Here is a 20736-nt window from a genome sequence, read left to right as displayed (position 1 = left end):
GCCCCCTTAACCTCATTCATTCTACATATGACCACCAGTTTGGGGGCATTTTTTTGCTTCTCTTTGGCTCTTATCCCCTTTAGTCCTACTTTACATGCAATTTCTTTCTTAGTATCTCATTCTTCTTTCTCTCTCCTGCCCACCAATTCTTGGGCTATGACTTTCATCTTTCCTAAGGCATCTATACCATTGTGACAAGGCTGACTTTTTTCATTAAAAAGATTACTCAGTATTTTTAATAGCCCTCTGGTCTCTTTATTCAGCACCCACTGATGCTCTGTTAATTAAAGCATCTAAAGAAAACATTTTTGATATAGTACCCTCTTTCTGATTATATTTTGAGGCTTAGTTAGAATGCTAACTTTTCAATAAGATGGTCTATGACCCTAGTAACAGAATTAAGTTACTCTCCTGGAAGTAATTGGTATACAATCCTGTCAAGGATTATATGGTAGTTTATAAATTTTAACATACCTGTCTTCACATATTAAGTGGGAATTTCTACAGGCAGGAGCCAAATACCCTCCATGCATATAACCCCAATGAATCTGAGTAAAAAGAACTGCAAAATTTCCTTTGTTAAAATCATGAAAAACCGAGGATGGAGACCAATTTTTCTTCTCTAGACAAAGTGTTTGGGTCTGGGTTATTTGTTAGAACATAAATGAGTTGGCATTTATGCTTATGGAATAAGTTGGAAATCTATAATTGTAAATTCACGCTGATTTTAATGAAATCAAAACTCAAAGTGTGAAACCATCCAAATAAATATAATTTTCCCCAAACTGCTTTGATATGAAAAAGACTCTTTGGCATAGCTCCAATTAACTATCTTAGTCACCCACACAGAAGCAAAAAGCCTCCCTCCATCTGATTATAAGTTTCTGCAAATAGCAAAAAACGCTCAAAGCCTTCCTGGTTCTTCTCTCTCTATGTGCATTTTCCCCGACCCAGAGCGAATAGAATGGACTGATTCTGTCATTTGCATGGACAGATCTGAGATAGTCTCACTTTTCAAGCTTTATAAGTCTGATCAAATATGGTTTTAGTATTAAAAAGAAATCATATAAAATGTATTCATATATGTGATATTTTATACTGAGTCTAATATGTTATGGCCAAGACACACATGCACAGTTTAACTACAATAGATTAAATGACACTACTGGTGTGTTCTCATCTGCAGTTCTTAAGTGCATTTTTTAAGGGCCTTTGTTGTTTAAAATGTCAAGCTGTGGTTTTATATTCTTCCATCCTTTGCCCACGACTGGTATCCCTGCTTCTGTTAATTGTTCCAAACACCTGCTACAAACTCAGCCCCTGAACAAACAAAAACTACAGGGAACTTGACAGCAAAACAAATATATACAGAAAGAAGAGTTTTATAGAACCTGCCCTCTTACTAAGTGTGCAAACACTCAGACTGAAAAACGAGATCGTCTGCAGATATATCCCCTGGCAAATGAGAGAGAAGTCCCTGGGTGAGGCCAGTTGATGGAGGCAATGAAAGCCCAGGAAACATGTCTTCTTACTCCTTGACATGGTGTTCCAGATGGCTGTGTCGACACAAGACAGACCAGTCAGCTGCTCGTTTTCTATCATGAAGCTGAAGGAAGCAACTCACCACCATAGACCTGAGCAGGATATTTCTCCATGCATGTGCGATAGAACAGACAGGTATAGTTTTGAAGGTACCTCCCTGCCCCCTCATTTTTGAATGAAGGAACTTTTCCAGCACTGGGCATATATCAAATGTCTCACAGCAAGATTAGAGCTTCACTAAAAGTAAGAGCATGGTCTTTGCCCAGGAGGTGATAAATTTCCTGTGCTTGCAACAGTGAAGACTTGGGAAGTGAATACAGAAATGTCTTTAAGCATCTCTTAAGCATGTCATAAAAGGGCACATTCAATATAACTCATATGAAAAAGTAATGTCTGATGGGGCTCGGGAAAGAGAAGCAGAGAATGGTAGGGCTTTCTGTAGCAATTCTGGGAGGAAGCGGCCATCGATGTTTTTATCACTAAATATATGCAAAGAGATTGGCTCCATCCTCCCAATGTCCTCCTCCAAATGATGGTAGATAGGAGCTGGGTGTGAGAGAGTCTGTGATTCCTTCTAACTAGAAGACCTAATTTTGAAAACAAACAGCACTGAAGCCAAGAGATACAGGCTTATTTAGATTCTTATTCTTCTTTAGATGTATTTTTTAAAAAATTACAAATAGACAAATAAGGAGAATTCTTTTCTTCAACTTGTAAAATCTTGCAGTATCTTTTTAAAATTAAAGTTGATTTACAATCTTGTGTTAACTTCAGGTGTACAGTGAAGTGATTCTGGTTTTGTTGTTGTTCAGATTGTACTCTTTTGGAGGTTGTTACAAGATACTGAATCTAGTTCCCTGTGTATGTGCTTAGTCTTTCAGTCATGTCTGACTCTTTGGGACCCCATGGACTGTAGCCTGCCAGGCTCTTCTGTCCATGGGATTTCTCAGGCAAGAATACAGGAGTGGGTGCCATTTCCTCCTCCAGGGGATCTTTCCAACTCAGGGATCGAATCCACTCTTGCTGCATTGCAGATAGATTCCTTTACCCAATGAGCCATCAGGGAAGCCCCTAGTTCCCTGTGCTATATGGTAAATCCTTGTTGCCCTTCTATAATGTTTTATGTACAGTACTTTGTATCCGTTAATCCCATACTCATTTGTCTCTCAAAGAAGGAGAATTCTTAACGTTGTCAATGTTTTTTTTCTTTACATTCACCTTTTTTGTTCTTGTCACTAAAAAGTGGGAACTAAAACCAGGGCCATGAGGAGTGTCTCTCTGTATTGGAGGTAGAAAGGAAAAGCATGAAGACTGAGAAAATAAGATGGAAATGCAAAGAAGAAAGGCTGTTTCAGAAGGAAAATTTGAAAGGACCCTGAAGGGCAGGACTCCTTGAGTTTTTAGAGACTTACACGTCTAGCAAGACCTTGCACTCAGGGAGACAGGTTGGTAAAATGTGTAGAAGCCGAGTGTGATTTGGAGGCCCGCCAGCATGGAGGCACAGAGGCACTTCTTTGTGTGGTCTGGTTTCTGAGGGTGAATGCCAAGGCTGGCCCTGGGCTCATTGAAATGAGCAGCTGCCTGGGTCACATCAGTAAAAAGAGCAAGTATTAACAGGTGCAAGGGGGACACAGGCTTTTCCTTTGTCAGTATCAAAGTAAACAGGTAATGCTGCTCATTCGTCTTAAAATGTAAAACTTCGGGCTTCAGTTGTAAGCAGCCCTTGGCATCTCCTATGTGTCTGTCAGTGAGTCTAAGGTGCCTCCAGCTTCCTGAATTCAAAACAGGGCGTTTACTCATGTCCAAGAGGAAACAGAAGTTCGAGGGCTTTGTCTTCAGGTGCTGATCCTCTGGATGGATTGAAAATCATAGGAATTTTGAACAGGCATTGAGGGGTTTCCCCCATACATATTGCATCTTAATGCTGTTTTTCTTCAAGAAGCCTCCTGTCGGGGGAGAAAACCTCTCTCCTGTTTCTGATTCCGTTCAGGGCCACTATAATCTTGTTCTTGTTTGCTTGCTTGGGGGCATAGAAAGCACTGGGGCTGGCCCTGCTAAGTGTTTCATTCCCTCTGAATCCCTGGTCATCTCTGTCAAAGAAATTGAGCTAAAATGGTTGCTGGGAGTTAAAAAAATTAACATTCTCACCACAAAAACTTCAGATTGGAGGAAAGAATCTGTGAGTGGTGTTTAATGATCCATCAAAGCTATAGGGCTTAATTTTAGACCCAAAATATTTTTCATTTATGTTTATTAATGTGTGAGATTATTTTCCAAGGAGGAAAAAAGGAAACTTGAAGCTATAAATAAGAAGCCTAAGCAGCTGATTTTCTCATCGGGGATAACAGTCATCTTAGCTATATGGAGGTGGAGTGTTCAGGGGTCCACCAAGGTTCATCCCCATCATATGTTCTTGTTCCAAACAACCTGGAATTCTGCCATTTCCTGAGGGTGGATGAGATAAATGTGGGTTGTTTTTTTTTCCACCTCTTCATAGCATACCACCTGAGCATTTTGACAAGTCTGCTGTTTTATGGAATGCATTGCTCATATCATTTTATGCTGTGTAGTCAAACAATACTGAAAGACCTATACCACTGCTGTTTGGTCTTAATATTTGAAGTCATTTTGGTAGCCAACATATGAAATTTTGTATGGCTCACCTGAGACATACCACAAATCCCATGAGAGATTATTAATAACGCTAATCAGAAATGTCTTCTTGTTGAATTTCAAGTAAAGCTCAAGAAGATATGTTACCATAGCTTGGGACCTTGGGCTGTCACAGCTCCTCTTTCTTCTTTCTGCCACTTTAAAAGAAAGCTGGTGAGTTGAGCTGACTGCATTTTATGCACTTGTATTTAAAAAAGCAAGTCTGGTTCTCTCTCTCTCTCTCTTTTTTTTTTCTTTCATTTTGTTTTGCTCTAAAGAGCTGGCGGGGGAAAGACAGAGGACTCTAATTTTTGTCTGTTTTACTGGAAGAGGGGCAAATCTGGCACTCCACTGTAGTAGTCACTTGTCAGGGAAAATGTGAAAGGTGAGGATGTGCATGGTTCATCGTAGCCTCTGGGTATGAAAGAGGGGCTATGCACCCTTGATGTGCAGAATGAGCCTTGCCAGTGGCTGTGTCATTTAGACCCAGCAGCTGGGAGACTCAGCCCCCTCATTTGTCTCTATGCCACATCCCCCGCAAACAGGCACATCTGCTTTTCCATGAGCCATACTTTATTTATGGAATCTTGCTTTATCCCAGGTTAACTTATTCCTAAGTTCTTTTATTTTTTTCCCCTGGGCTTCCTAGGTGGCACTAGTGGTAAAGAACACTCTGGCCAGTGCAGGAGACATAACAGACACAGGTTCGATCCCTGGGTCAGGGAATATCCCCTGCAAGAGGGCATGGCAACCCCCTCCAGTATTCTTGCCTGGAAAATCCCATGGACAGAGGAGCCTGGCAGGCTACAGTTCATAGGGTCTCAAAAAGTCAGACACAACTGAAGCAACTTAGCACACACAAGGTGTTTTCCTAGCTCATCAGCCTCTTTGGCACATTATTGAATATTTTAGCCATGAATTATTGAACTGGAGACTCCGGATCAATTATATATCAATTTATATAAACATTCCCAAATGGTAAATCTTTTTGTCCAATTGAGGGATTAATCTGTCAAATTTTTATTAAGCACCTATTCTCTGCCAGTTATTGTTATTCATCCTGGAGAACTCTTGAGGTGCTTATGGTCTACACAGAGGGATGCGAAACACATTTGCTGCAAATTAGAACGCAGTACTCTGAGTGCAGGAGTGAAGGGATACTGAGGAAACTGTCTAACTCAGTCTTTGAGATTAGAGAAGTTTCCCACGAGTGATTTCTTTAGAGCAGGCACTTGTGGGTGAGTAGGTGTTTGCCAAGGCAGAGGAGTCAGTCTAGACAGAAAGAGGAGGCTTCAGAGAATACGCTTACTTAGGGAAGAGTGAAAAGTTCAGTGTGGCTGGAGTACGGGGCATACAGAAAAGTAGAAGATGATTCTGGAATAGAAGAAGCTATGTTTGCTATTGGGAGGGTTGGAAACTATTGAATTTTAACTTTTGCTTTAAGGCCGTGATGTGTCAACTTAAACTGAGCAGATCCTTAGGTTGTTATTTCCTCTGATGAAGAAGTGTTGATAAAATACTCTGAAAGAGGGAATTCAGTGGTTAAGACCCTGCACTTTCACTGCAAGGCAGCACAGGTTGGATCCTTGATCTGGTAAGTAAGATTTCACATACCGCATGGTGTGGCAAAAACAAACAAACAAAAACAACTCTGAAGGAATAAGTATAAATGATTTAGAAACATAATCTGTATGTAATGCATATGGTAATCTAGACAAAAATAACATGAAATGCCTACCTTTGATATGCATGTCTGAGATGAAGACAGTATTTGTGAGAGAATATTCCTTCCTCCCAGAATTTTCTGGCAAGACTAGCTTTTGCATAAAGAGCATGTCTCCTCCTCAATGTAGCCACTGTTTCAAATGAAACATCTGCAATCAACACTGGCTGGATTCCCACCACTAGGTTCATTTCTAATGTGCTTTTCATTTATCTTTTTATTATGTATTCTAGGGGGCTGCATATAGTCAGGGATGGCATATGAAACACGAGGCTAAATGTTCCCTGATGTATTGTGTGGAGCAAGGATACGGATGGTTTTCTAAAGAGCCAGAAAATAACCTCCCCATATCAAAGGCTATAGAAGCTCTGATTTTTAATCCAGAAAATAGAGTTGCTAGGAGAATAAAAAGGGTCTTGCATCTTTATTTCTCCAAACAACAACCTTTTTTTTTTGGTTTGAGAGATAGTGCTCCACTTGGTTGGATCAATGGGATATGATAGTCATTCTCAACTTGAGCTTTCTCTTTCCTTTTGTCTCATAATAGCGTATGTGCTCAGTTGGGTCCAACTCTTTGCAACCCCATGGACTGTGGCCTGCCAGGCTCTTCTGTCCATGGAATTCTCCAGGCAAGAACACTGGAGTGGGCTGCTATTTCCTTCTCCAGGGGATCTTCTCAACTCAGGGATCAAGTTTGAGTCTCTTGCATCTCCTGCATTGGTAGGAGGATTCTTTACCACTGCACCACCTGGGAAGCCTGGTAATCAGCCAGGAAATGTATCCGTACCCCCTAGCTTAGGTCCCTCCTCCCAAGCCTTTTAAGCAAGCTGTCATATCCCTGATCCCTACCAGATCAGTTCATAATGGGAAATATAAATTATTTGTGGGAGATTGTTCCTGGGTAATCGCCATGTGTCTGCTCCTTTCCACCATTTACTCTTATGGGTTCTTACTTTTATAACCTGGATGCTAGCCTTTGACCTTGAACTCAGTGTCTCCCTCTGGTGTCCTTTAGGTTTGATTCCCTTATAGGTTTTCTTTCTGGTTCTTCTGTTTTCCAGTATTTTAAAATACTCTGCTTTCACTTTTTGTTTTGGTTTCCTCATTGCCTTAAGTAATAACTCTTCTTGCTAGTCCTTAGCTTTCCTCCCAGGTCAGACACAAATGAGCAAACACACACACACACAGGTGGACACAAAACTGAAAATTTTACCTAAAGAGTAATCATCAATGAACAAGTAGCTTTTGCAAGAGTGGGCTGTAGGCTCCGTGTTGAATATAAAACAATGGCTGACAAAAGAGAGAGCTCACAAAACATGCCTGGGAAAGGTGGTGTTATTTAGCAATTTGGGGGAAATTCCCTGGTAGCTCAGTTGATACAGAATCTGCCTGCAATGCAGGATACCCCAGTTCAATTCCTGGGTCCAGAAGATCCCCTGGAGAAGGGATAGGCTACCCACTCCAGTATTCTTGGACTTCCCTTGTGGCTCAGCTGGTAAAGAATCCACCTGCCATGTGGGAGACCTGAGTTCAATCCCTGGGTTGGGAAGATCCTCTAGAGAAGGGAATGGCTACCCACTGCAATATTCTGGCCTAGACAATTTCATGGACTCTATAGTCTATGGGGTCACAAAGAGCCAGGTACTACTAAGCAACTTTCACTCACTAAGAATTCTAAAGAATCTTAATATAAATAGAAGACACATTCTTTTGCTGGATCAATTTCAACATGACAGATAGGGGCACACATGTTCATTTGTGACAGAGAAAATCAGATAATACAAACATTATGAGAATCCCCCAGCAATATGAAAAATATATATATCTCTGGTGCAAATTGGTTATGAATTAGTGAAATTGCATTTTCATTAGGAAAAAAAGTGCTTTGATATTGGTATCACACATAAAGCTGCAATATAAGATGCAGTGCTCATTAGCTGTGGCCCTTAAGACATTTCACACCTGGCAGATTACTGTACCCACTTCTGAGCTTCACAACCGAAAATATATGTGAAAGCATCAAAAATGTTCAGAGGAAAGCCACCAAGATTATCCAAGTTTTGGGACATAAGATCTTTGAGGAAGGTCAAAAGACTGGGGATTATTCTGGATGAAGAACGACTTCAAGATGATCTGTGAGTATTTTAAGTTTCTTATTCAGAGATCAGTTGATAAGCATTTTTATCTATCACAACTGAAGGCAGAAAAGAAAGGGAAAGGCTAAAAGTGAACCACAAAGGATTTAAGTCTGAAAGGAGAAATGTTGGCTGAAGAGGGCTGTCAACCATTGGAAAGGGTTGTTTCATCTTCATCTGAAGCCTGGGTGGGATCTCAGTAACTTGGCCTGGGTGTGTGTGCTCTTGTTTAAAAGCCAGGCATATACTAGCCATTTCTCTTATGAGACTTGTCTATGTAATGAGCTATTGCCTTGTTTAGGGACACTTTATTGAAGGAGTTAAAAATAATTCTATCAGTTTAGTTTTATACTCCGAATAAGATGAGAAGCAGTCTATAACATGGATGAATATACTGTAAGTCCCTACATAATGAAAGAGTTCCATTCAGAGAGTGTGTTCATAAGTCCACATTTTCTATAAGTCTAACAAAGTTAGTCTAAGTGGCTCAAATGGTAAAGAATCTGCCTGCAATGCAGGAGACCATGGTTTGATCCCTGGGCCAGGAAGATCCCCAAGAGAAGGGAATGGCTACCCACTGTAGTATTCTTGCCTGGAGAATCCCGTGGACAGAGAAACCTGGAGAGCTACAGTCCGTGGGGTCACAAAGACTTGGATACCACTGAATGACTAACACACACACACACACACACACACACACACACACACACACACACACACACAACTAACAGAATCAAAATAATACATAAAAAACAAATACAAAAAAATAAAGAAAACATTTTGAATCTTACAGTACAGTAACTTGAAAAGTATGGTAGTTCAGCACAACTGCCTGCATATAGGGACTGGCATCAGTGGAACTGGCAAGAAGAGTTACTGCCTGGAGGAGGGAGAGGTGGAGGGAGATGGGGAGCTGGAGGATCATCAGCAACAGGAGACGGAGGGCAAGCTACAGTTTCATTCATACCTGAAATTGATGGCACTGGTTCTGGTTCCTTGCTGGATTCAATTCTAGCTACCCACTTGGGACAAAAAAAAAAAAAAAAAAAAGATCCAGTGATGTTTGGGTAGTAGTTCTTTTCTCTTGTCATAACTGACATTGTAGCACTTGTTTGCATTCTGAATGACTGCTGCAACCTTTGTTTACTGTCCTTCATTTGGGTCCTGTGCCTCAAAAGCTAACAGTGCACATCTGCATCTTTGAAAGTTCCTAGCTTGAAGGTTTGTATGTAACAGACTTACTGTATTACCACATGTCCATGGCACTTTCTGTGCCTCACTGTGTGTGAAAGAAACAGGTGGATAAATAAAACCCACAATTTCAGAATCATAAATTCCATCTAGTTCTAACCGCAATAGTCTTCTTGAAGGACAAGTAGAAGAAATGGTTCTGAAAGAAGTAAAGCCATTAGAAAATAGTCCTTGGGATCATGGAGGATGACTAACAGAAACTGGTCATTCTGTTTTGGTGCTAAAAAGGCAACCCTGAAATGATGCCTTATGCAAATGAATGAGGTTGGTTAGGGTAACAAGTAATCTGTCTCTCTAATTTCTTTACTCCATTAACCCTTGCACATCTTAACAGATTCAGATAACATTCAACATTTAATTGAGATTTTACACTCAAAAGAGTAAGATATGTCTTACGATTTCAGTGGGTTGTCAAAGTAACACAATTTAAAGCACACAGAGTAGTACATTTACCAACCAGTGGCACAAAATCCAGTTTCTTCAGGCTCCTCATTGTGAACTTTTAAAGTGTAAATACCTGTATTTCCAAGTTCTATTCCAAGGCCATTTAAAAGCAATGTGTCTAAAACTCATCTTCTTCCCCAACAAACTACCACCCACTCCTGTATTGACCGTCTCCTAAGTGTCTTTGAAGTGTACCTTCTTCCCAGTTCTGCTCTATTGCTTTTAAATCATTCTCTTCAACCGCATCAGCTGGGCTGCCAGCCTGTAGTCTCGGCAGCCTCCACTTCACTTTTCATAGGATCACTAGACTGAACTTCCTGAAATGTATATCTGATCACGGCATCCTCTGCTTTGTAATCCTCCAGGCTCCCCTCATCTAGAGATAGTCACACCTGATGAATCATTAGAATCACTACAGAGTTATTCAGATGTATAGAATTTAGGGTATCACAATATACCAACTGAGTTGGAATAGCTGATACCCAGATATGCATACACAGGCACACACACACACGCACACACACACACATATCTATACTTCTGGAACTCCGTAAGTTTGGAGACCAGTATCCTACACTGGGGGCTTCCCTGGTAGCTCAGCTGGTAAAGAATCTGCCTGCAATGCAGGAGACCTCGTTGATTCCTACGTGGGGAAGATACCCTGGAGAAGGGATAGGTGATCTACTCCAGTATTCTTGGGCTTCCCTGGTGGTTCAGACAGAAAAGAGTCTGCCTGCAATATGGGTGACCTGGGTCCGATCCCTGGGTGGGAAGATCCCCTGGAGGAGGGGATGGCAACCCACACCAGTATTCTAGCGTAGAGAGTACAGTATTCTTGCCGTGGACAGAGGAGCATGGCGGGCTGCAGTGCATGAAGTCGACAAGAGTTGGACATGACTGAGCACCTAAGCACAGAGCATCCTAGACTGGTGTAAGGAAATAATCCCTTCCTCACTGGACTTGAACCTGTAACTCTTCATGTTAATTGCAATTCTTTAACCCACTTTATCACGACCCAGATAATCATGATGATGTGATCACTCATCTAGAGCTAGACATCTTGGAAAGTGAAGTCAAGTGGGCCTTAGAAAGCATCACTACGAACAAAGCTAGTGGAGGTGATGGAATTCCAGTTGAGCTGTTTCAAATCCTGAAAGATGATGCTGTGAAAGTGCTGCACTCAATATGCCAGCAAATTTGGAAAACTCAGCAGTGGCCACAGGACTGGAAAAGGTCAGTTTTCATTCCAATTCCAAAGAAAGGCAATGCCAAAGAATGCTCAAACTACTGCACAATTGCACTCATCTCACATGCTAGTAAAGTAACACTCAAAATTCTCCAAGCCAGGCTTCAGCAATATGTGAACCGTGAACTCCCTGATGTTCAAGCTGGTTTTAGAAAAGGCAGAGGAACCAGAGATCAAATTGCCAGCATCCGCTGGATCATGGAAAAAGCAAGAGAGTTCCAGAAAAACATTTATTTCTGCTTTATTGACTATGCCAAAGCCTTTGACTGTGTGGATCACAATAAACTGTGGAAAATTCTGAAAGAGATGGGAATACCAGACCACCTAACCTGCCTCTTGAGAAATCTGTATACAGGTCAGGAAGCAACAGTTAGAACTGGACATGGAACAACAGACTGGTTCCAAATAGGAAAAGGAGTACGTCAAGGCTATACATTGTCACCCTGCTTATTTAACGTCTGTGCAGAGTACATCATGAGAAACGCTGGACTGGAAGAAACACAAGCTGGAGTCAAGATTGCTGGGAGAAATATCAATAACCTCACATATGCAGATGACACCACCCTTATGGCAGAAAGTGAAGAGGAGCTAAAAAGCTTCTTGATGAAAGTGAAAGAGGAGAGTGAAAAAGTTGGCTTAAAGCTCAACATTCAGAAAATGACGATCATGGCATCCGGTCCCATCACTTCATGGGAAATAGATGGGAAACAGTGGAAACAGTGTCAGACTTTATTTTTTTGGGCTCCAAAATCACTGTAGATGGTGACTGCAGCCATGAAATTAAAAGACGCTTAATTCCTGGAAGAAAAGTTATGACCAACCTAGATAGTATATTCAAAAGCAGAGATATTACTTTGCTGACTAAGGTCCATCTAGTCAAGGCTATGGTTTTTCCAGTGGTCATGTATGGATGTGAGAGTTGGACTGTGAAGAAGGCTGAGCGCCGAAGAATTGATGCTTTTGAACTGTGGTGTTGGAGAAGACTCTTGAGAGTCCCTTGGACTGCAAGGAGATCCAACCAGTCCATTCTGAAGGAGATGAGCCCTGGGATTTTTTTGGAAGGAATGATGCTAAAGCTGAAACTCCATTACTTTGGCCACCTCATGCGAAGAGTTGATTCATTGAAAAAGACTCTGATGCTGGGAGGGGTTGGGGGCATGAGGAGAAGGGGATGACCGAGGATGAGATGGCTGGATGGCATCACAGGCTCGATGGACATGAGTCTGAGTGAACTCTGGGAGATGGTGATGAACAGGGAGGCCTGGCATGCTATGATTTATGGGGTTGCAAAGAGTTGGACATGACTGAGAGACTGAACTGAACTGAACTGAACCCACTGAAATCTCTTCAACTTTGAAGTCTTTGTACATGCCTAGAACAACATTCCTTTTTTCCCTAATCTACTGGAAGCACTTCTACTTCTTAAGACTCAGCTGAGTTCTCTTAGAATTTATGACTGATGCTCTCAAAATTAGGCACTCCTTTCTTTCTGCCCCTAAAATATCTTGTGCATACTCCAATAGATTCCAGAAGTACAGAGCTGTTTTCACCTCATTTTGCCAATAGACTGCAAGCTCCTTGAGGGTAGAAAGTATGCCTTGGAGCTTTGGTGCAGTGACTCTTCCTCCCATTTCGTTTGTCTCCATGTTCCTGGAAGTTGTAAGGTGACTGGTGAATAGAAATAAGCAAATAAGTGATCCTAGAAGCATGGGGAGGAAAAAAGGATGAATAGAGATACTATTGAGATGATACCTTGTATGATAGTGAATTATTAAGTTAACTTTTCTGCTGACAGAGGAACCCAAAGTACTTGGAATCTGGACAGAGCAAAGTGAAAGATTAGTGTGGAAGCTAGTTAAGAAATGGGGAGGTTTTATTTGAGAGACATAAGGTTGAAATGAGATTTTGGATTTACAATAAAAAACATCCCAAATTAATGGATTTCACAAATTTATATATCCACATTTAAATACATCTCTATATTTTTAATAGGGAAAACAGAACCTAGTGGATAACTGTTTATTTCACCAAATAAGGTAAAAAAGAACAAAACCTATTATCTACCATCACCTTATTTCCACAAAGGAAAGGCTATTTGTACAACCCCTCAAAGTAGGAAAGGTAAACATCAGATCAAAAAACTATTTTTGAGTAAGTATATAGTCATGTAAAACATATGTAAATATGTTTTTTTTTCTTTTTTTTTTATTTCATCAGTCAAGACTGATCTTCAGACAGAATTTTAGGAGAGGCAGAAAAACTTTCAAAACTTCCATTATTTCCAAAGCAGGGATCTGACATTATCTCCTCAAGGTGAAATAACCTTGAATGGCCTGACATTTGCACAATGGCTTTCTTTTGATCTGTTTGTAGTTCTAACTAATTATTTAAAAATACCTTCCCTCTTTCCCTGCATCCTTCTACCTATAATATTTTGTGACAGTCTAATAAGAACTCAGGCTTATCCACTGACCATATGTAAAATTAGATAAATTGTAATATTCCAACAGAAATGCTAACTTTATGTCGAAAATTCAGGGTAGAGTTTTGGGAATATGAACTGTGATCACCTGGTGCAGAGAGCCAACTCACTGGAAAAGACTCTGATGCTGGGGAAGATTTGAAGGCAAAGGAAGGAGGAGGGGGCAGAAAATGAGATTGTTAGATAGCATCACTTGCTCAATGAACATGAATTTGAGCAGATTCCAGCAGATAGTAAAGGACAGGGGAGCCTGGTATGCTACAGTCCATGGGGTTGCAAAGAGTTGGACATGACTTAGCAATGGAACAACAACAACAAAGATCAAAGAGAAAATAAGATATACACACTACAAAATTTATCTTCTGGCTTCTATTGTTAGAGGATTATGGATTCTCATGTGACTAGTGAAAAAGAAATTGTTAGTCACTCAGTCACGTCTGACTCTTTACCATCTGAGCCACCAAGGTAGCCTAAGAGGGAGATAAACTGGGAGGAGAAAAAAATAAAACCATAATGTTGGGGTCTTATAAACTCAGTACAAAGTTTCCCTTCTTTGAATCAGGCTACAGCTGAAATCGTATAATGTACCAATAAAATTTCAAAGTTTCTGTAAACAAATATGTCAGTTCAGGGCTGCATTTGACTGCATGTAACACAAAACTAACCACACTGACAAGAGGTAACCCAACCACAGTGACAAGATGTCCAGAGATAAGTTGGACAGTTGCAGTTCAATCTCCCACTGTGATTTGTTCTTCAAGCTTCCACTTACATTCCAGGCAGGAAGAAGGGGCCAGTAGAGAGGAAGAAGATGTGTTAGGATCAGGAAAGGCAAGCATTGCCCCCAAATCTCCCAGTGACTCATTTTTGCATCCTATGATCCGATTCAGTTCAGTTCAGTTCAGTTCAGTTCAGTCGCTCAGTTGTGTAATCACAGCATGCCAGGACTCCCTGTCCATCACCAACTCCCAGAGTTCACCCAAACCCACGTCCATCGAGTTGGTGATGCCATCCAGCCATCTCATCCTCTGTCGTCCCCTTTTCCTCAAACATCGCCCCCAAATCTCCCAGTGACCCATTTTTGCATCCTATGATCCAGAATGGTATCAAATGACCCCAGGTGCAGAAGAAGCTGTGAAATGGAAGTGTGTGCTTTGACACATCACTGCCTTTTATGATGTCAGTGACAATGAAGGAGAAATGAATGAAGTGAGAATGAAGGAGAAATGAACCAAGTAAGAATGAAGAAGTATGTGGACACTAGCGAGAATGAAGAAGAATGTGCACACCTACCAATCGTCTTGTTTAATTTTTCCTTTACAAGCCCAAAGAATCATGTTCCGTACATCCAGAGCATCATCAAACAGGATACCTTTCTTATTCTCTCTTGTCAAGGTCTGTTTGCTGTTAGCTATAATAATTTGGGGTAAAAAATCCCCACATCTTAAGAGCCATATTTGACCTTTTCCTCTTGTTCCTTTTACATTTAGTCAACTGTCATATTTGGTGCAATTTGTCTCTTTCATATTGTGTCCACCCTTTTATTCCCCAATAGCTATTATGCTGCTTAGGTGCTTATCTCTTTCCTTGGTTTTTTTTTTTTTTTTTTTTTTACAAAGTTCCCTTGTCTGAATGAACTATCAACATCCCCTCTTGTCTCTCCCTAGTTCCCTTTGTGCTTTTCAGGGAGTCAGTTCAGTTCAGTTGCTTAGTTGTGTCTGACTCTTTGTGACCCCGTGGACACAGGGCACACCAGGCCTCCCTGTCTATCACCAACTCCTGGAGTTTACTCAAACTCATGTCCGCTGAGTTGGGATGCCATCCAACCATCTCATCCTCTGTCATCCCCTTCTCCTTCTGCCTTCAATATTTCCCAGCAACAGGGTCTTTTCAAATGAGTCAGTTCTTTGCATCAGGTGGCCAAATATTGGAGTTTGTTTCTGCTTCAACATCAGTCCTTCCAGTGAACACTCAGGACTGATTTCCTTTAGGATGGACTGGCTGGATCTCCTTGCAGTCCAAAGGGCTCTCAAGAGTCTTCTCCAACACCACAGGTCAAAAGCATCAATTCTTCGGCATTCAGCTTTCTTTATAGTCCAAATCTCACATCCATACGTGACTACTGGAAACACCATAGCCTTGACTAGATGGACCTTTGTTGGCAAAGTAATGTCTCTGCTTTTTAATATGCTGTCTAGGTTGGTCATAACTTTCCTTCCAAGGAGTAAGCATCTTTTAATTTCATGGCTGCAGTCACCATCTGCAGTGATTTTGGAGCCCCCAAAATAAAGTATGCCACTATTTCCACTGTTTCCCCATCTATTTCCCATTAAGTGATGGGACTGAATGCTATGATCTTAGTTTTCTGAATGTTGAGCTTTAAGCCAACTTTTTCACTCTCTTCTTTCACTTTGATCAAGAGGCTCGTTAGTTCTTCTTCACTTTCTGCCATAAGGGTGGTGTCATCTGCATATCTGAGGTTATTGAGATTTCTCCTGGCCATCTTGATTCCAGCTTGTGCTTCATCCAGCCCAGCATTTCTCATGATATACTCTGCATATAAGTTAAATAAACAGGGTGACAATATACAGCCTTGATGTACTCCTTTTCCTATTTGGAACCAGTCTGTTGTTCCATGTCCAGTTCTAACTGTTGCCTCCTGACCTGCATACAGATTTCTCAAGAGGCAGGTTAGGTGGTCTGGTATTCCCATCTGTTGAAGAATTTTCCATAGTTTATTGAGATCCACACAGTCAAAGGCTTTGGCATAGTCAATAAAGCAGAAATAGATGTTCTTCTGGAACTCTCTTGCTTTTTCCATGATCCAGCAATTTGGGCAATTTGATCTCTGGTTCCTCTGCCTTTTCTAAAACCAGCTTGAACATCTGGAAGTTCATGGTTCACGTATTGCTGAAGCCTGGCTTGGAGAATTTTGAGTATTACTTTACTAGCGTGTGAGATGAGTGCAATTGTGCGGTAGCTTGAGCATTCTTTGGCATTACCTTTCTTTGGGATTGGAATGAAAACTGACCTTTCCCAGTCCTGTGGCCACTGCTGAGTTTTCCAAATTTGCTGGCATATTGAGTGCAGCACTTTCAGGAAGTCAGTCTTTGTTTATTTATTTGTCTGTACCAGGTCTTAGTTGGGGTATGAGGACTCTTTAGTTGAGGCATGTGAGATCTAGCTCCTGGAACAGGGATCAAACCTGGGCCCCTGCATCAGTCTTAGCCACTGAACCACCAGGGAAGTCCCTAGAGTCAATTCTCTTAAACTGTGACCTTCATAATGCTCTATATCCTTTCAAAATCTTTGATGGTTTCCTACTGCCTACCAGCTAGATGAGTCACTATGAAGTCCATTGCTCCATGAACTTAAATTGAGGGTGGTTCCTGTAAAACATCAATATTCCCTTCACCTCCCAATGGTTCAAGACCAAATTTAAATGTCTATTGTGAAGCTTTTTCTAATCTCCCAGAGAGAAGAAATCACTTCTTCCCCAATGACCTTATAGCACTTTGTGGATAGCTCTACTTTCTAGATTATTGCCTCTCAGGGTTAACAGTTGTTGCCTTGTCTTCCCTCAAATGCAGGGATATTCACTGAGGTCCTCAGGGTATATGGCAGAGATTTTCCCATGCAGTAGGTGCCCAATAAATGTCTGTCTGATTGACTATATGGATATAGTAATTATTGAGTTCCTCTGGATAATAAGAGAAGTGGAGACTACCCCAGTATATAGTTAAGGTTGCTCAGTCATGTCTGACTCTTTGCAACCCCATAGACTATACAGTCCATGAAATTCTCCAGGCCAGAATACTGGAGTGGGTAGCCTTTCCCTTCTCCAGGGGATCTTCCCACCCCAGGAATAGAACCCAGGTCCTAGCGATTGAACCCAGGTCTCCCGCATTGCAGGCAGATTCTTTACCAGCTAAGCTACAAGAGAAGCCCCAAAATATTGGAGTGGGTAGCCTATCCCTTCTCCAGAACCTCTTCCTAATCCAGGAATCGAACTGGGGTCTGCTGCAGTGCAGGTGGATTCTTTACCAGTGGAGCTATGAGGGAAGCCCATCCCAGTATAAATGCTAGGCATATACATGGCAATGAACACACACACAAAATCTCTGAGATGAAAAGAAAATAGTAAAAATATGTTTGACCATGCAATATATCTGATTGTGGCCTAGATCCCCAATTTAATTTCCTCTGTGAATTTTGATATTTTGCTTAGAAGGAGTTTTCTAGTTTGTCTGTTGAATGGTTCATGTGCAGTTATTATTCTTTGCCCCACATCTACCTACTGGACATAAATCACCTCTGAAGCTCACCCATCCAGGCTGATTAGCCTCTCTCAGGGCAAATGGCACTTAAGAGGCTCTTAAAGAATTCAGAATTCGTAAAAATAATAATAGTAAAAATAACTTAAACACTCTATCCCAAGCATTATATTAAGGACTTAACATAGTTTCATTTAATTTTCAATAAACCCTATGAAGTAGTTATTATTATCTATTTTACTAATGAGAAAACTGCTATCCATGGAACTAAGTAATTTTTCCAAGATTATTGGCATTTTTTTCAAAAATTGCCACTCTGATGGCAAAGTTGATAATGCTAACCACTGTTGGTTATGTCTTAAATGGTTTCCATGGAAATATCAGGTTTCCCTTGTGGCTCAGTGGTGTGCTTCCCTGGTGGCTAGGAGAGAAAGAATCTGTCTGCAATGCAGGAGACAGCCTGTAATACAGGAGTTGCAAGTTCTATCCCTGGATCAGGAGATACCCTGGAGAAGGAAATGGCAACTCACTTCAGTATTCTTGCCTGGGAAATCTCATGGACAGAGGAACCTGGCTTCAGCTCCATGTCCCAGCCGTAGAGTAGGACACGACAGTGGACAACCACCATCACCATGGAAAAATTAGGTTAAATGGAGACTAAGCAAATTGTGTTTTGAGATAAAGAATAACCATATTTACCTAAAAATTAATCAAGGTCTGCAGAAACCGGTGATGACAGTGTAGCACCAATAATGATCGATGACGAAAGCCGCTCAGTCGTGTCTGACTCTTTGCGACCCCATGGACTACACAGGCTGAGGAATTCTCCAGGCCAGAACACTGGAGTGGGTGGACTTTCCCTCCTCCAGGGAATCTTCCCAACCCAGGGATCGAACCCAGGTCTCCCGCAGTGCAAGCGGATTCTTTACTAGCTGAGCCAAAAGGGAAGCCCATAGCACCAATAGGTCTTGTTAAATATCCTCAGTGAAAAGTGAGGTAAACTCTTGCAGCTGTGGGCGGTTAAGTCATGTATCAGCTCTTGAGTTCCCCTTCTGTTTCTTTATTTTCTTCTTTTCAATGTCCAACTAATGTCGTACTGATACCCTCTTTCTGAAATGATTACTTCTGCTTTTACACAGCCTCTGTTTGGCTGCTGCACTTTTCAGGTTGAGTACACGTTTCTGGAACAGTTCTCTTTGCTCACCTTATTGTACTGCACTCTGCCTTTTCTCTCAAGCTCTTTATTTTTGGCTTTCTGAGTTTCTAAGATAGTATCTTTCAAGACAAACTGTTTCGATTGATACCTACAGTAAGAACTACACATACACACACTCCCCCCACCCCACCCCACACACACAAATAGTTGAAACATAACCTACTACTAAATCCACCTGCAATGCATCTGAGTCTATGAAAGCATGGGTCTACAGCTGTACTCAAATAGGGAAAAGTCAATGTCAAGTACACACAACAGTTACAATATTGAACAGTTAAATAAAATGGTACACAGTTTTATAAAGTGAAATACAGTGGCCTGTTTCTCCTGAATGTATACAGTGTCAATTCGTATTTGTTTGTTTTCTGAGCAGAGATTAAATGTAGAGAATTGTAAGTGAAATCATACCAAGAACACAAAGTACTAATCAACATAGGTAGTGAGGCATTATAATCAGTTCAAAAGAAGCTCCAATAATTTGTGCAGGAAAGAGGATTAGTCGTGTGTCTTAATAGGAAATTTGACTGGATTGATTCAATTCCTTACTTCTTAGGAGATAAAAATCTCTAAATGATCCTATAGCTTATAATAAGATATTAGAATGGCATACCTAAGCTTTCAATACTGTCAGCACATATCAATTCAGGAAAAGCATTGAGTTGTGGGAAATTATAACCGAGGTGAAAGACTTAGACTTTGAAGAGTTCCACTGATATAAAAGAAAAGCACGGCTATTAAATCATTGGCCAGTTGACGTCACTGACTCAAATTTGAATAATTTAGATCAAAGTAGTTCATTCTTGTGCCCTAAACAAGGTTCAGAGAGTCAAAACCACAGATCCTGTAATCTAAGCTAGTTGAGACAAAATTCTCTAATTTTTTTCTTTTTATTGGCTGTGTGGCATGTGGAATCTTAATTCTCTGACCAGGGATCCCTGCACAGGAAGACTGCCCAGAGTCTTAACCACAGAACCACCAGGGAAGTCTTCCAAATTCTCTAATTTTAAAAGGATTTACACCTTAGAAAGATATGAAGCAAAATACAGAAATGTTAAAATTTTTTTTATAGCTTTAAATATTTTTAAAAGAAATTTTGACTTGTGAGAGTCTGGTTTTAAAGAATTGAAGCTTACTAGATGGTACTTTATTGAAATGTTCAGAAGAATTTGACTAAGATTCTAATCAGTGTTTAATGGTTGGGTTTGATTTATTAAATTTACAAGTTTGGGGTTATTAGCTGTTTAAATGGTGTACAAATGTTTAAAGAAATAGCATTTGTTAGTGGTATGTTTAATAAATTGAGCATTAAACAAACAAGAAATAGCAGTGAACATTCATATTTTGTGCACCAAAGTTTCTCAGGCACAAAAGCTTAGAAAGGCCTAATATGGTGCTATACACATGGAAGGTGTGTGATTTGTTTTTTTTTTTTTTTTTTTTTCTTCACAAAGTTTCCTGGCACTTTCCATGTAATTTTTATTCCATTTTCAGTTTTTCTCCCATATCTTATTCTCATATATCAATAACTGCTGCAGATGTAGTTTGTGTTTTCACTGAGCCCCTGATATTATTCATACTAAATTGAGGAATCTCTAAGAATAATATAGGAATTATAGGTCAAGATTGACTTTGAGACAAACTTCCAGCTCCACCAAACTTGAGTTGTGAGAGCTAGATGATTTGGGGATATTTTAGTGAGTCATGTTGAATTTAACCCAAGGTATCACACAATTAAAAATTCTTGGGACTTCCACTGTTTCCTAAATTGAGG

This window comes from Ovis aries, chromosome 3, assembly GCF_016772045.2.
Source record: "Ovis aries strain OAR_USU_Benz2616 breed Rambouillet chromosome 3, ARS-UI_Ramb_v3.0, whole genome shotgun sequence".
NCBI classification, from domain to species: Eukaryota; Metazoa; Chordata; class Mammalia; order Artiodactyla; family Bovidae; genus Ovis; species Ovis aries.
Note: the sequence above shows the minus strand (reverse complement) of the source record.